The sequence below is a fragment of the Peromyscus eremicus genome, chromosome 3 (genome assembly GCF_949786415.1).
Source record: "Peromyscus eremicus chromosome 3, PerEre_H2_v1, whole genome shotgun sequence".
NCBI classification, from domain to species: domain Eukaryota; kingdom Metazoa; phylum Chordata; class Mammalia; order Rodentia; family Cricetidae; genus Peromyscus; species Peromyscus eremicus.
Window position 1 is genome coordinate 67605220 of NC_081418.1, and position 15848 is coordinate 67621067.

Consider the following 15848-nt stretch of genomic DNA (forward strand, 5'->3'; position numbering starts at 1 on the left):
TGCCCTCTTCTGGCCTGCAGTCATATATGCTGTATATGTAATAAATAAATCTAAAAAAAAAAAAAAAAAAGTTTAAAAAAAAAGTTAAAAAAAAAAAAAGAAAACCCAGGATAGCTAAAACAATCCCGAATAATCAAACACTGCTGGAGGTCTCACCATCCCAAGCCTCAAATTGTACTACAGAGGTATAGTAATAAAACCAGCATGATACTGATACAAAAACAGACACATTGGTCAGCAGAATTGAATTGAAGATCCAAACATAAATTCACATACCTATAGACACCTGAGTTTTGATAAAGAAGCCAGAAATATAGACTGTTTAAAAAGAAAAGAAAAGACAGCATCTTCAACAAATGGTGCTGGTCAAACTGGATGATTTCATGTAGAGGAATCCAAATAGATCCATATTTATCACCCTGCACAAAATCAATTCCAAATGGATCTAAGGCCTCAACATAAAACTAGATACACTGAACCTGACAGAAGAGAAAGTGGAGAACATCCTTGAACTCATTGGCGCAGGAAAAGAATTTCTGAACAGAACACCATTAGCACAGGCATTATGATGAACAATTAATTAAATGGGACCTCATGAAACTTAAAAGTTTCTGCATGGCAAAGGACACCATCATATGGACAAAGAGTCAGCCTACAGAAGGAGTTTTTTTTTTATCAACTGCACATTGATAGAGGGCTAATATCCAAAATACATAAAGAACTCAAAAAATTGGATATCAAGAAAAAAATAACCCAATTAAAAATGGGTACAGGTCCAAACAGAGAATTCTCAGCAGAGGAAACTCAAATGGCCGAGAAGCACTTAAAGAAATGTTCAGCATCCTCACTCATCAGGGAAATGCAAATCAAAGCTACTTTGAGATTTCATCTTACACCAGTGAGAATGGCCAAGATCAATAAGACAAATGACAGCTCATGCTGGGGAGGATGTGGAGTAAGGAACACTCATCCTTTGCTGGTGGGAGTGCAAACTTGTACATTCACAATGGAAATCAGTGTGGTGGTCCTTAGGAAGATGAGAATCGATCTATCTCAAGATCCAGCTATACTGCTCTTGGGTGTATACCCAAAGGATGTTTCTTCCTACCCACAGCAACGTTCATTGCTGCCCTATTCATAATAGCCAGAAATTGGAAACAACCTAGACGTGTGTCACTGGGTGAATGTATAAAGAAAATGTGGTACATTAACACAACGGAAGATTACTCCTCTGTTAAGACAGCAAAACAATGAAATCATGAAATGCAAAGGTAAATGAGTGGAATCAGAAAAAATCATCCCGAGTGAGTTAACTCAGAACCAGAAAGACGAATATGGTATGTACTTACTTATATGTAGATGTTAGCTGTTAAGATGATAAAACTGCAATCCGTACAGCCACAGAGTGGGGAGACAGAAAGCAGAACAGAGTAGAACGGAATAGATAGTCATGGATGACTGGATGTGGCAACTGGAATGGGGGAATCAAACAGAGAGGGGAAGGCCGAGGCGGGTGAGGGAAGGAATACAGGGAGAGGCAGCTAAAATTAAGGGCCCTTTGAGGGGTTGTATGGAAACCTAATACAGTAGAAGCTTCCAAAGTATATACATTTATGGAGGCAATCGAAATGAAATCGCCAAATAACAGGAGAGACAGAGCCTCAACTGGACATCTCTCACCACCAAATGAAGCTTCAGTGCCAGGAAGGGTTATATCCAATCCGGTTGTTGGCCAAAGGGGTTCATGGGAACCCCCAAACAACACAGGCTGTTGCACAGGCTATGGTTTGCTCTCCAAAAAACAACAGCAAGACCCTATGTCTGAAAAATGACACCCACACAACTCATTAAACAAGGAGAAATTGAGCTGGTGCCTACCTAGAGCCTTCACCCTATGGCCTAGTCTTTATGCACTGGAAGGTCCCCTGCACGCTACCAAAGGAGAACCATAAACACCAACCCAGCTACAAACCCTTCAGTCTACAGTGGTGTTCTGCCTGCAAGATGTGCTAGGGCAATGGTGGCACAAAGCTTGTGGGAGTAACCAACCAATATCTGATTTGACTTAAAGCCCACTCCATGAGACCCATACCTCATGCTGCTTGGGTGACCAAGAACCTGAGACTAGATAGCCCAAGGACCTAGGGTAAAACCAAATACAGCTGTTTTACAAGAGGAACATAGCAATAAAGTGACTCCTAATGACATTCTGCTGTACTCATAGATCAGTGCCTTGCTCAGCCATCATCGGAGAAGCTTCCTTCTGCATCAGATGGAAACTAATACAGAGACCTACAGCTAGACACTGTGCAGAGAGTGAAAGACCTTGGAGTACTCAGTTCTAAACAGGATGTCTCCATCAAATCCCTCCTGTCAGGGCTCAGAGAACCCTGCATAAAAGAAGGTGGGAAAAAATGGTGTAAGAGCCAGAGGGGATGGAGGACATCAAGGCCTTCTACACACAGCAGGACCAATGAACATATGAGCTCACAGAGACTGAGGCAGCATGCCCAGGGCCTGCACAGGTCCGCACAAGTTGGGGTCCTAGAGCTGAAAGAAGTGGGCGCATGTCCCCATCCCTAACCCAGAAACTATCTCCAACTGATAACCACTTGCAAATTAAAATTTAGTTTTCTCCAAGGGAGTCTCACCGGGGAAACAAACTTTTTGTTGTTGTTGTTTTCCAAGATAGGGTTTCTCTGTGTAGCCCTGGGTGTTCTGAAACTTGCATTGTAGACCAGGCTGGCCTCGAACTCACAGAGATCCATCTACCTTTGCCTCCTGAGTGCTGGGATTAAAGGTTGTGTCACCAGCACCTGGCGAGGAAACAAACTACTCTTAAGGGTAGGCTCCATGCCCAGTAGTTGACGGCCAACTCCAAAAGGACTCAATGGCATCTTTGAAGGTTCCTTGACTTAAAATGTCACGTCAGGGCTTTTTTTCTTTACTTTTACTTCTTTTATTTTATTTATTTATTTTTCCCCTAAAGGTTTTATGTGGCTTCAGATTTTGTGTTTTTATGGTGTACTGGTTGGTTTTGTGTGTCAACTTGATACAAGCTAGAGTCATCAGAGGAAGGAGCCTCAGTTGAGGAAATGCCTCCTTGAGATCCAGCTGTAAGGCATTTTCTCATTTAGTGATCAGTGGGGGAGGGCCCAACTCATGGTGGGTGGTCCCATCGCTGGGCTGGTGGTCTTGGGTTCTATAAGAAAGCAGGCTAAGCAAGCCCCGGGGAGCAAGCCAGTAGGCAGCACCCCTCCATGGCCTCTGCATCAGCTTCTGCCTCCAGGTTCCTGTCCTGTTTGAGTTTCTGTTCTGACTTCCTTCAGTGATGGACAGCAATGCTGAAGGGTAAGCTAAATAAACACTTTCCTCCCCAACTTGCCTTTTGGTCATGGTGTTTTGTAGTAGTAATAGAAACCCTAACTAAGACATATGGGATTCCTGAATGTACAAATGAGTATGTGTCTGCGTTTATATGTTTCTTGTACCTTTATTGGGGCTCTTTTCCTTCTGTTTATTTGTTTTGTCTTATTTTGATTTGTTTGATATTATATTCATTATATTATTATCCTTTAGATGCCTGCTTTCTTTCTTTCTTTCTTCTTTCTTTCTTTCTTTCTTTCTTTCTTTCTTTCTTTCTTTCTTTCTTTCTTTCTTTTTTTGCTTTGTTTTTTTGAGACAGGTTTTCTTTGTGTAGCCTTAACTGTCCTGGAACTAGATTTGTAGATCAGGCTGGCCTCAGACTCACAGAGATTCGCCTGCCTCTGCCTCCTAAATGCTGGGATTAAAGGTATGTGCTGCCTGTTTATTTTCTAATGTGAGTCAGAAAGGGGGTGGATCTGGATGGAAGGGGAGGTGGAGAGGAGCTGGAGGAGAAACTGTGGCCAGAATACATTACATGAAAAAAAAATCTATTTTCAATAAAAGAAAAACAACATCAACAAAAAGGCAATGCTCTGCCTTGATGTCTGTATCTTAAAGGTCATTAGTGTGCAAATAGGTATTAAACACCAGACGCGGGGCCTATTTTCCATGGTATTTTACTTACTGGAATTGCTGCAAAAAAATCTGTGTTTGAAGGTGGAACTGACTTAGGATGGATCCCTTTCACATCCCTCTCCTTCCCCCACACATCTCCTTCCCCTCCAGTAGGGCCCACACATCTGCCAGGCTTTCCCTGCGTGTCAGTGTTACAGCAGCCTGCCCAACAAGACTTTCTAAGGGGATGGAAATGCCCCACATCCTCACCATCCGGTGTGGCGGCCATTAGCCATATGTGACTATCGAGACCCTGAAATGTGGGCCAGTGTGACGGAGGAACTGAATTTATTTTATTTAAATTAAGGTTTACTTATTTAAATTAATTAGGTGGAAATAGCCACATGCTGCTGGTGGCTGTAGTGCCAGACAAGTCAGAGGTGGAGCCTCTTGTCTGGGTTACCACTGGCCTTTAGTTAAGATTTCTGGGACAGCTGGCCACATCTGTGCTTCTCAGGGCCTCCTGCAGCCTCAAAGGTGTGACTAGGAGGAGGAGGAGGAGGAGGAGGAGGAGGAGGGGGGAGGAGGAGGAGGCAGGTTTAGCCTATGCTTGTAAGTTCAGTCTCTTCCTTTAACTGCTCACACGTTTTTGTTAGGAGAGCTCCCCTCCTTCTTTTAAACAAAAATTGTGTTTGTGTGCATGTGCAAAATGTTGTCCCTTTCTCCTCTAGGACTGAGGATGTCCATTCTTGTGTTGTGCCATGTTCTGTATTGCATAGGACTTAACTGATTTCTCAAAGCCTCGCTCCTGCCGATGAAGCAAGGGATGTGGATGAAAAAATAAAACAATTAGAGAAATCATACAATGAGGTGAGGATGGAGAAGAGGTGCATTGTCCTGCTTTAGATGAGGCATAAAAGCTTTGCTTCCGTGCACAGAGCTGGAAATATGACAAGTAGAATTAGTGGTAAGAGTGAGTTTCCTTATATAGCCTATAAAGCCCTTTGCAGCGTGTGCCCCTTTTCAGCTCCGGAGCAGAGTGCCAGCTATTTCCATGGGAGCACACGGACTCATGTCATTACCTTTCTGTTCAGGAATGACCACAGGACAGCTGTCCCACCCTTACCTACACACAGCTCAGCCTCAACTGGCCATCATTGCCATTGCCATGGGGATGTGGTGCACAATGGCTCCTGAGGCCTCCAGAGGAAGTCTGCAGCATTTCAGGAATTGCATGTTTTGGTGGGAGGGGACAGTGGTAATTACCAGCACATGATTATTTTATTTTGCCTGAATTATTTATGATGGGAGGAAGCAGCTTGGAGAGAAGGGATCTGAGGGAGTAAGTTCCCACTTGCATTGATCCCACCTAGAGTAGGAAGAGAAAACCTATTAAGAAAAATCACTTCCCCCTTCTTCCTCTCCTTCCTCCCCCACCCAGGTCTTAGAAAAATAAATAAATAAATAAATAAATAAATAAATAAATAAATAAATAAATAAATAAATAAATAAGCAAAGAAAAGCTGTGGGTGGCTGTGTGGGAGTGGGGGTCTGGCCTGTGTTGGGGCGGGCTCCTAGAGCATGTGGGAGCTGGGCTTCAGTTCTCTCTGGACCCATGCCCGTGTATAATAAACAGTGCCTATGTATTTAAAGCTCAATTAGGCAATGTCTTGTCACCAGTCCCGTAGTCTGTATCACTGGGTCCTAACCCCTGAGGTACCAGCTCCTTACCATGTTTTCTGGTTCAGGTGGAGGGCTCTCTGACCTGTAGAAGAACTTGTGGATGGTTTTGGGGACACCAAGGCAGGGCATGAGGGACCCTGGATGGTAAACCAGGAGAGAATCAGCCTGAAGGAAGCGGGGTATGTCCCTGGTCTCAGGCACCAGAGCGAATAACGACAGGTCGGCCTGTTTCTTTGTGAAGCAGGGAATGCAAGCCCTCCTTCTGCTCTCTGGTTGGCAGGCAGGGGAGGCTCCTGAGGAGAGGCAGCCATTTGGACAAGACATGGTACACTTATGTTTAGAAAACACACAAAAGTACCAGTAGAGCCAGAGCACTGAGCCGTACATCGTGGGAGAGAGGGACCCTGTAGGATCAGGTACCTCTAGGATACAGCCCTCCCATGAGGGATGAGATGCTGGGTCAGGAAGGCCCACCCGAGATAAATGGGCTTCATTTTTATGTAAGGGAGGGGTTCTCTAGCTTTTTCTTCACTGAATGGTTTTGAATGCCATGTTTCAATGTATGTGAATGTTGAAGCACTCACATGTCCCAACTAAGAAATATATCATTACTATTTGGAGACTCCAGTAATCCTTCCAAAGGTATGGGTGATTATGATTTACTGTGTATCTTTCTTTTGCTGTTGTTTATTTATTTGGTTTTTGGAGTCAAGGTTCTACTATGTAGCCCAGGTTGGCCTGGATTGGCCTCTCATTCAACCCCCCCTCCTCCACACACACACCTTGAGACATGTAGTCCAGGTTGGCCTTGATTTTGCTATCGCCAAGGATGACCTTGAACTCCTGACCATCCTGCTTCCACCTCCCAAGTGTTGGGATTACAGGTATCTATAGAAGCTCATAGAAGAGAAGTAACTTGTCAAGATCTTGCCTGGTGAATGTAGATCCTGGAGTTTGAACTATTGCTATAAACCGCAGGCCTAAATGAGCCAGTAATAAGGACAGCCATGGGTGACTGGTTATTCTGATAACCGAGGGTGGAACTTCCCCATCTCACTCTGTATCAAGCACACAGTTCATATCACATCTCATCACACCTCTCACTGAGAATTTTGATGTTATTTAGAAATTTTGTCATTAAGAAACAAGGTACAAACATAACTTCTTGGGTATCATGGAATTCTGACATCTTCTTTAGTTAATGTAAAGAAAACAGTGTGAGAAGGATCCAGGCATCCTGAATCTGAACTTCATATAACCCGTGAAATCAATGCTGCTATTGGTAATTGACAAGACCGGAAGAGAAATAACTATTCCTCAAGACAGCCGCTGTGGTTTTCCCCGCAATAGGGATGCGTGTCGACTATCTAAAGGCTGTTAAAATGACTAACTATGACATAACAGCACTGTCATGACATGCTGACATTACCAGGGTTTTTACAGAGGCATCCGCAGAAGCGAAGAATCAGATACACACTCATAGTTCAGGATCAATAATATTACATTTTTTGGGTCCAAATTATACTGATCAATCACTTACATAGCGTTTCTGATCCTCAGCTTCTTTCTTCCTTTTGTCTGCGTAGACATACATTTAATCAGGATGGAAAATTGGTTATTAGTAAAATTGAATAATAGGAATCTTCTTTATAGTCTGTCTTTAAAAGTAAACATATTGTCAGAGACAATTAATAGCAATGTTCTCCAGATATCTGTTCGTTTGTATAAAAGAGGGCTGTTCATATGAAAGCCAATATGAGGGCCAAATCCTTCAGCTCTTGCTAAGCCAAAGTCGACATATTTCATGCTACAGTGCATCATTTGTAATGTCACTGAGCTAACAGAAAAAAGAAAGTCTTTAAAGATTTGGCCTATGGAGTAAAGTCCAAAAATGGGAAACAACACTTGTCCTGTAATAAATGTAAACCATAACCCAGGCATGTACCTGCCGGTGAATCCAGTTCTCTACGGAAGCGTGGAGGGGAAGGGAATACCGGAAGCAAAAGTGACGTAATCAATGCCTCCACAGAGCAAGAGGAACTCAGGCTACTGAAGACACGGGCCCCTTCTCTGGAAACATCAAAGTTTATTAATATATTTACCATTTAAATCTCATCAGTGCGAGGGATGCTGGGCTGTGAGACGGCCGCTTCAACCCTGTAAATGTCGAGCTGGGGAGACAGTTCAGTTGGGTAAACATTGAGGGCATGAGTTCATATCCCAGAACCTGCATAAAATGTAAGTTGGGCATGATGGTGCACACGTAAACTCTTAATGTTGGTGAGCTAGCCTAGTCTAATCAGCAACCCCAGGTTCCAGTGAGAGATTCTGTCTCAAGAAAAACCAAGATGGACAGCTCCTGAAGAGAGTACCTAGGGTTGACCTCTGACCTCTACACACACTTAGTCTCTCACACCTGCACACACACACACACACACACACACACACACACACACAGTGCAATTGTTTTAGCCAATGGTAAATGATATATCATTTGCACATGTATATGAGTTGGTTTACTCTGATGGTTTTATTTTAGGCAGTAAGCTGTGAGCTTTGTTGAGGATTTGGAGTTCTGAATTTATACGCAAGATAATTGGGGGTTGGAAAGTGGAGGATGGGTAAGACTGAGAGGTCAGGGGTGGAGGCAGGGGTGAAAGGCAGAGTATATGGGGAGAGATGTGAGCACTGTTTATTATTTTAAGTGTATGGCTGTTTTGCCTGTATATATATCTGTGTACCATGTGTGTGCCTGAGGTCCACAGAGGCCAGAAGAGGGCATTGGGTCCCTCTGAAACTGTAGTTACAGATGGTTCTGAGTTGCCATGTGATGCTGGAAGCCACAGCTTGGTTAATGGAAAAGCAGTCAGTGCTCTTAACTGCTGAGCCATCTCTCCAGCTCCCAACTGACTTCTGTCTTAGGAAAGGATAGATAATAATGAGTGGGAATCTCTTTTCAAAAAAAAGATCTATTTATTTTTTATGTGTATGAGCATGTATGCAGGTGCACAGTCTGTGTGTGCAGTACCCACAAAGTCCAGAAGAGAGCATCAATTTCCCCTGGAACAGGAGTTATGGATAGTTGTGAGCCATCATGTGGGTGATGGGAAGGGAACCTTGGTCCTTCGGAAGAACACTAAATACCCATAACCACTGAGCCATAGCATCAGTCCTAAGAGCACTAGTCTCTTAATGGGACTTTTTTTTGGGTATCTTCCCCCCATAAATTAGTGATAGAAAAAAAACATAGCTTATTACCCTGTAGGAGAAAGATGAACAAATCCTATGTCTTGCACCTGTTGGTAAGCACTTAGGGCTTTTGCACAGTGGTTTTCCGACACCCTGTGAAGTTCTAGGCTCTCCAGGGAGTTCTTAGGAAGGCTGCCTGGGGAGTCCACTCCTCTCTCCCTCCTTCACTCAATATCTTTCTGAGCTCAACTGTGAGAACTGTTCTCCGGTGTTTTGTGCACTGGGATTCCTTGTAAGATTTTCTCTATGTAAAGGGTTAAAATGCATTTGAAAACCAGCAGCGAGGAGCTGGATATTATTCTTGGAACCTCTTGTTCTCTGGGTTCTCCACGCTGTTCCTTCTGCTTTGTCTTCTCTGCCGTTCTTCGAAATTGTGGCGATTTAAAAATATGTCCAAAAGTTCTTTCCCCTTCAAAATATGGGACCTAATTGCCAATCTCTTTATGCATTATTCATGTATTAGTGAGTGTGTGTGTGTGTGTGTGTGTGTGTGAGAGAGAGAGAGAGAGAGAGAGAGAGAGAGAGAGAGAGAGAGAGAGAGAGAGAGAGAAAATGTGCCTGCGTGTAGTAGTTTGAATGAGATGCCCCCCCCCCATAGGCTCGTATATTTGAGGTTTCAAAAGCCCAAGCCATTCCCAGTACCCCCCCCCCCTCTCTCCCTCCCCTTCCTTTCTCTCTCTGTCTCGTGGTTGTGTCTCAAGGTGTAAGTTCTCAGCTACTGCTCCAGTGCCATGCCTGCCTGCTGCCATGCTCCCTGCCATGATGACCATGGACTCAAACGCTCTGGAACTGTAAGCCCAATGGACTCATCATGACCATGCCTTGGTCATGATGCCTTAGCATAGCAATAAAAAAGTAACTAAAACACCTTGGAAGCCAGAGGTTGATGTTGGTGTTTTCCTCAATTGTTCTCAACCTTATTTTTTGAGACAAGGTCTCTCACTGAACCTGGAGCCCACCAGCTTGCCTAGGCTGGCTGACCAATAAACTCCAGGATCCATCTGTTTCTCTTCCCTGGCACTGGGATTATGGTCAACGTGCCTGCCTTTTTCATGGGTGCTGGGGCTCTGAACTCAGGTCCTCATGCTTGTGTGACAAGCACTTGGGACTGACCTCCCCCCCAGCCCTGCTACTCACCATCCTGTAGCATGTAGGCAGTACCTAGGAACCTGTTTGTTGGTTAGTTTTTGCAATGGGATTGAACCCAGAGCCTTGAGCATGCTAGCCAAGTACTCCATCATTGAGCTGTAGCACAACCCATGATTTTATGTTTCTGTTTTTTGAAATAGGGTTTCACTAAGTTGCCCTGGGTGGCTTTGAGTCTCTGTGAAACATAGGTAGGCCTTGAACTTGTGGTCCTCCTGCCTCATCATCCAGAGTACCTGAGATTATAGGCCTGTGATGTCAGGCCCGGCTCCTGGCAAGTTTTAATGAGCAGACTATGCAGGAAATGATAGAACGGAGTATTTTCCACATTAAGACATGAAAGACATTGGCGTTCTCTCCTCCCTCTTCCTCCTCTCTGTACTCTCTCTGGCTGAGCTTTCATGAGGATGCTCAAACAGATCTGTGCAGAAGTCAATACGAGAGGAAGCAGAGGAACCAAGCCTCGTGCCCAAAACCACACGAGCTATGAGATTACAGCCCCAGAAGGAACTTTGAGGTAACCTTTGAATTCCTGACCCACAGAAACTGTGAGGGAAGAGTTTACTAATTTTATGTGTGATTTGGAGTAACTTGTTACACAGATGAATGTAACTTATATTATAAGTGACCTTGTGCTGGAAAGGTTCCTTCCCATGACAGACAACCATCTGAAGTCCGAGTGAGGACCAAAGTATTTTCCTTTAATACACAGCTTGTTCTCTGAGTTTATCCCATTACATCAACTATTTGCACATCTATCTCATTAGACCATGAAATGTTTGTATTCCAAGATGCCTAGTAAAGTTTTGGGTATCTTACATATTGGATAAAAGATGGAGTAAAAATACTCGAAGGATAATTTAGGCCAAGGGTGAAAAGCATTCATTTTCTTCTCGGCTACAGTCCTGTAGTAGTTACTTGTATGTCCTTGAGCAAACGCCTGACAGACGCAACTCAAGGGAGAAAGGCCTTATTTTCGTTTCCAGTCACAATCCGTCACATCACAGGAAGGAAGGCATGGTAGCTAGTGCCTCCACGCCTGCTAAGGCATCAGCAGCCGTTTGTTTCACGGTGCCAATCAGAAACAGAAAGCTGGACTGTGACCCGAAACAGAAAGCTGGACTGTGACCCATAAGGACCCCACAACCCTGCCCTGCTCAGACACCCACTTCTTCCAGTGAGGCCTCATCTCCAATCCTAAAGGTTTAACAACCTCTCAAAAACAGTGCCACCATCTAGGCATCAAGTGTTCAAACACGCGAGCTTGTGGGGGACGTTCCAAGTTCAAACCATAACAATAATCTTCAGTTTTGATTGGAGATGATTAGTAAGCAGAAAACCCTCAAATGAAGTGACCATGTGTCCCCCCCGCCCCCCTCCCCCCCATATCAGAGCATAGAAAGTAGTCATCCGAACTCTTATTTTAATACACAATGGGCATTTAAAAAAAGTGATTCCTTTATTTCCATGTGGATTTGTGTGTCTGCATGTGTGTCTATGTGAAGGTGTCAGAACCCCTGGAACTGGAGTCACAGATAGTTATGAACTATCATATGGGTGCTGGGAATTGAACTTGGGTCCTCAGGAAGAGCAACCAGTGCTCCCAACCTCTGAGCCATCTCTCTAGCACCCCACAATAGGCCTTCTTACTCAGAAGATGTGCCTGAAATTGCAGGTCTATATCAAGTCTAGCACTACCCAGACAAGCCTGGGATATATGGCTTTGACCAAGTATACACTGAAGATACAGAATTTGCCAAGCTATAGAGAGCATTCAGCTTTTCAGGAGCCGAGCAACATAGTCATCTTGGGATGGTGGAGGTGACATCCCATTAATTCCCTGTGGGTCCATGTGAAGTGAGAATCTGTTGTCCAAGGCAGACTTCACAGGTCCTTGAGTGCCATGCGTAAATTGAGTTGCAGCGATGGCCATGGGGATCTGGGCCTTTATTTTGCTGTTCATCCAAATCCAGTGAAAGAATATTCCAGGTGATTAGACTAACAGCCTAGAGCTGTGGTATTTCAGGTCCTGGGCTTATGATGCGACATAGCTCCCCTGGCCCCTCTGTGGCGCCCTGAATGACAAGGCTTTACTCTAGTGTACTGTGTCTGTTGTCAGGACCCACAAGTTCTCACAGCTGTCGTGATAGAGACAATAAACGCTTTCTCTGAGGAGAGGCCATCGATTTTTCACCCAGATAGTCAAGGGGAAGCTTTATGAAGGAGCTGGCCCTCAAGGACAGACCCTGCACGTTTCCTCTTTAATGAATGACATTCAATGTCCACTTAAGCGCTCTGCTTGATAAAACACCCCCTTTCCAGAGGCCATTCATTTCTTCCTGGTTAGTCTTTGGAAGCCTCTAGGTGTTCGCTTTATTTAATTATAGCTGTGGCCCAGAGAGAAGATGGAGTGTCAACACTGAGTGGAGGAAAAGACAGGGAAAGGAAAGGATGGGACTCACACGGGCGACAGGAAATAGGAAATAGCACTGTTCAGCACAGCACAGCAGAAGGTCCAAGGCAGGCAAAGACCCACTGTGGAGGCCAGTCTTGTCTCTGTCCTGTGTTCAATCCTCTCCCTCTGTAATTGGAAGGAGGGGCTCCTGCAGGTCTGTGTTGGTGTGGTCTTTTTTCATGGTGGGCTTGACTTTGACAATTCCAAAAGTAACACAACACATATCCACGACTACTCTGTTGAACAACCATTTCCACACCCTTGGTCAGGTAAGGAATTCTAGATTCATATATTATCTTGGTTTCTTGTCGGAAACATAGTAGACCCATGTTTTTAGTATGTGCCTGACCTTGCTCAAGGGTGGGCCTGCACAGTCTTGTTTCAGCTACATGACCTAGGAGCTGGAGAGAAGAGTCAGCAGTTAAGAGCACTGACTGCTCTTCCAGAGGACCTGGGTTTGATTCCCAGCACATGGTGACTCACAATCATCAGTAACTCCAGTTCCAGGGATGGGTCCAGCTGTCTCTTCTGACCTCTGCAGGTACTGAACACATGGTGCATAAATATACACGTAGGCAAATACCCATATAGATAAAGTAAAAATAAATAAATCTCAACAACATCCCCCTAAAACACCACAAAACAAAACAAAAGCTACCCCGCCTGGTCCACAGCTCCTTACTCAAGTAACTTACAACCTAGCTCATTAAATCCAATTGGGCACTTGACCTTGAGAGAACCTACCAGGGCTAAGCTGATTCAACTCGCTTTTAGGGGACATTGGGATCAGTATATTGAGAAACTGAGCAAGATGAGGCTGTTGGCAGAAGCCAAGGGCATGCTAAGTTCATGCTAAGCAGAGGGAGCTGCTCACAAGAGAGAGAGAGAGAAGGCAGGCGTGGCAGAGGCAAGGCGTAGGTGGTGAGGAGGGCCCTGGGCTCTGGGGCTGCAGCTCCAGGTCCGGTTCCTATATGGCTACCTACACTTGTTTCCTGTCACATTTCCAGTTCTTCAGGACCACATGCTGTATCTGTACAATAGATTTTTTTCCCCTTAGGCTAATTCGGGTGGGCCATTATATCCTGCACACACACGTAATGCTGGAGTACTCCTGAGTTTTCAGATAAAGCCATCGGTTCTCAGGAGACCACTGGATGAAAGCTGTCCTGGTAATTCACCAGTTAGTAGCTAAAGCAGCCTGGCCCAGTGAGGTGCCAGGAGGACATCTTGACTTTGGCTGGTTCCTGAGACTCGAAGAAACAAGTTGAGAAACTGTGCCCCTTGATGTGATCACAGATAGACCACAGGTTTCCGACTTTGGTCTATGCTGATTATAGCGGAGAAACTGTTTATGAAAATGTGAGATGAGTCAGCACAATGACTATATATGCATATGTGTGTGTATATAGACACACTCACCATTTCTTATTCTTCGCACCATCTCATAGCTGAGGTCATCGGCATTCTTTTAGGTGTCTGCTGAGATTTAAAGGTCTCTTCACACTAACTATAGTATGACTGTGGATCCTGATTTAATCAGGACTGGGTAATGTGAACGTACGCAGTTAAGAGTCTCAGAGCTTACCAGCTGCAGACACTGTTAGGAACCGGATTCCCTGTCTACGCAACTTGTAATTGGAGATATTTACATTTTAGTTCCACCTGCTGTTTTTTTTAAATTCTACCCAACAAATCTCTATTAAAATAATACTTTTTATCGGTTTACCAGAAATTATGCTTTAGTGGAAATGCATATGGGAAAGCATTAATTCTAGCATATTGACGATTTGAATTTTTTGTAATAATTTGGTTTTTTTTAATGTTATTGAAACTGTAGGAAGGATTTTCATCCTGAAGAGTGATACATCTAGTAAATATGAAGCAGCAATGAGGAATTTTAAGGTCAGTTTCTTTGGGATGCTTTCACACACAGCTGAACTATCAGGGACTCAAACAATGGGGTTGAGGACCCCGGGTTTCTTTCACTGTCTCCCTGAAGCGGCTTCGTTCCCTCCGTGGGAAGTCTGCTCTTCAGGTACACAGGATAATGGCGACACAATGAAAACCTTCTCATCCTCTCTCCTGCCAGAGTTCTTTGGGTGCAGAAAATTTCCAAGGAATAACCAAACACCACTGCAGAATGGTATTGATATTATGGGATTGCATCAATAGCATCGGCTGTTTCATTTCCATGCACTTATCAGACATATTTACTTCTCAGATATTTCCTTAACCGGAATTGACTGTACTATAATTGCCTATTTCTTTGGTCCATTGGCTGTTAACCTTGAAGTGACTGGGGTAGAGCTGGCGAGGCCTTCCCTGTCAGGCCTGACCTCTCACTGTGCTGGAGAGTGCGCTGCCATGACAACAGCGACAGATGTCAGCTAAGCAATGTGCACCCTAGAAAGACTCCTGTATTGAGAAAATCGATCTTGTAATGGTGCCACGGCGCACATTCGCGGAACTGCCAAGCGTTCTAGGCTTAATCATTTATTTCATCTAGCAGAGAGAAGAAAACATAAAAGAAATGGAATGAATTTGACCTCTGTCTTTTGAGTGACTTTAGTGCTACGCTGAATTCTAGCAAGTGCCTCTTATGAATTTTAAAAAATTACATTAGGAATAACATTTTGAAGTGAAATGACTCTTGTAATGCCAACCCTCCAGAAACATGTTATTTCAAATGTCAGATACATAATAGTCATTTGCTATTTTCTGTGTATGTCCAGGGGTTAGTTCCATCTTGGGTATGTTTCAGGCAAATTATTACAAAGGAGCCAGGAATGGAGCAGACCAGACTATCTCGCTTTGGTTTTCGGCTTTTTCTGTCTCAGCACAGGCTGGCTCCTTTGGTGCTGGTCATTCCTGGGTTTACTGAGTGGTGTGAAGAGCCTCGCCTAGCGACAACCTTCGGATTCTTCTCCATTTTGCAGTCTTCCAATGGAGTGCATGTTCTTGTCTGTCTCCAGAGCGAAGTTTGTCTCCCTGACAGTTAATCTGGAGACAGCCTTCCATCGTCTTGATAAGCTTGTCATTCATGCCTTGACACCTCTCATTCATCTGAATCTGGCCGGCTGGCTATGCAAATGATCAGCGGGCTGAAAGCCATCATCCCTCAAGTGTGATGGCCAGTATGTCAATGTCACTGCTGAGGACAAGCCACTCTATCAGTAGCCAGGAAGAGGTAGAAGCCACTAAACCCAGGAACCCAGCATACTCATGACCTTTCCTCGGCCGGGGTCAGAACTAGACTTCTTTAAAAGCAAACAGCCCCAACCTAAAGCAACCCCCACAGCTTGGAGGCTGCAGACAAATCTCTCTGATAACCTTG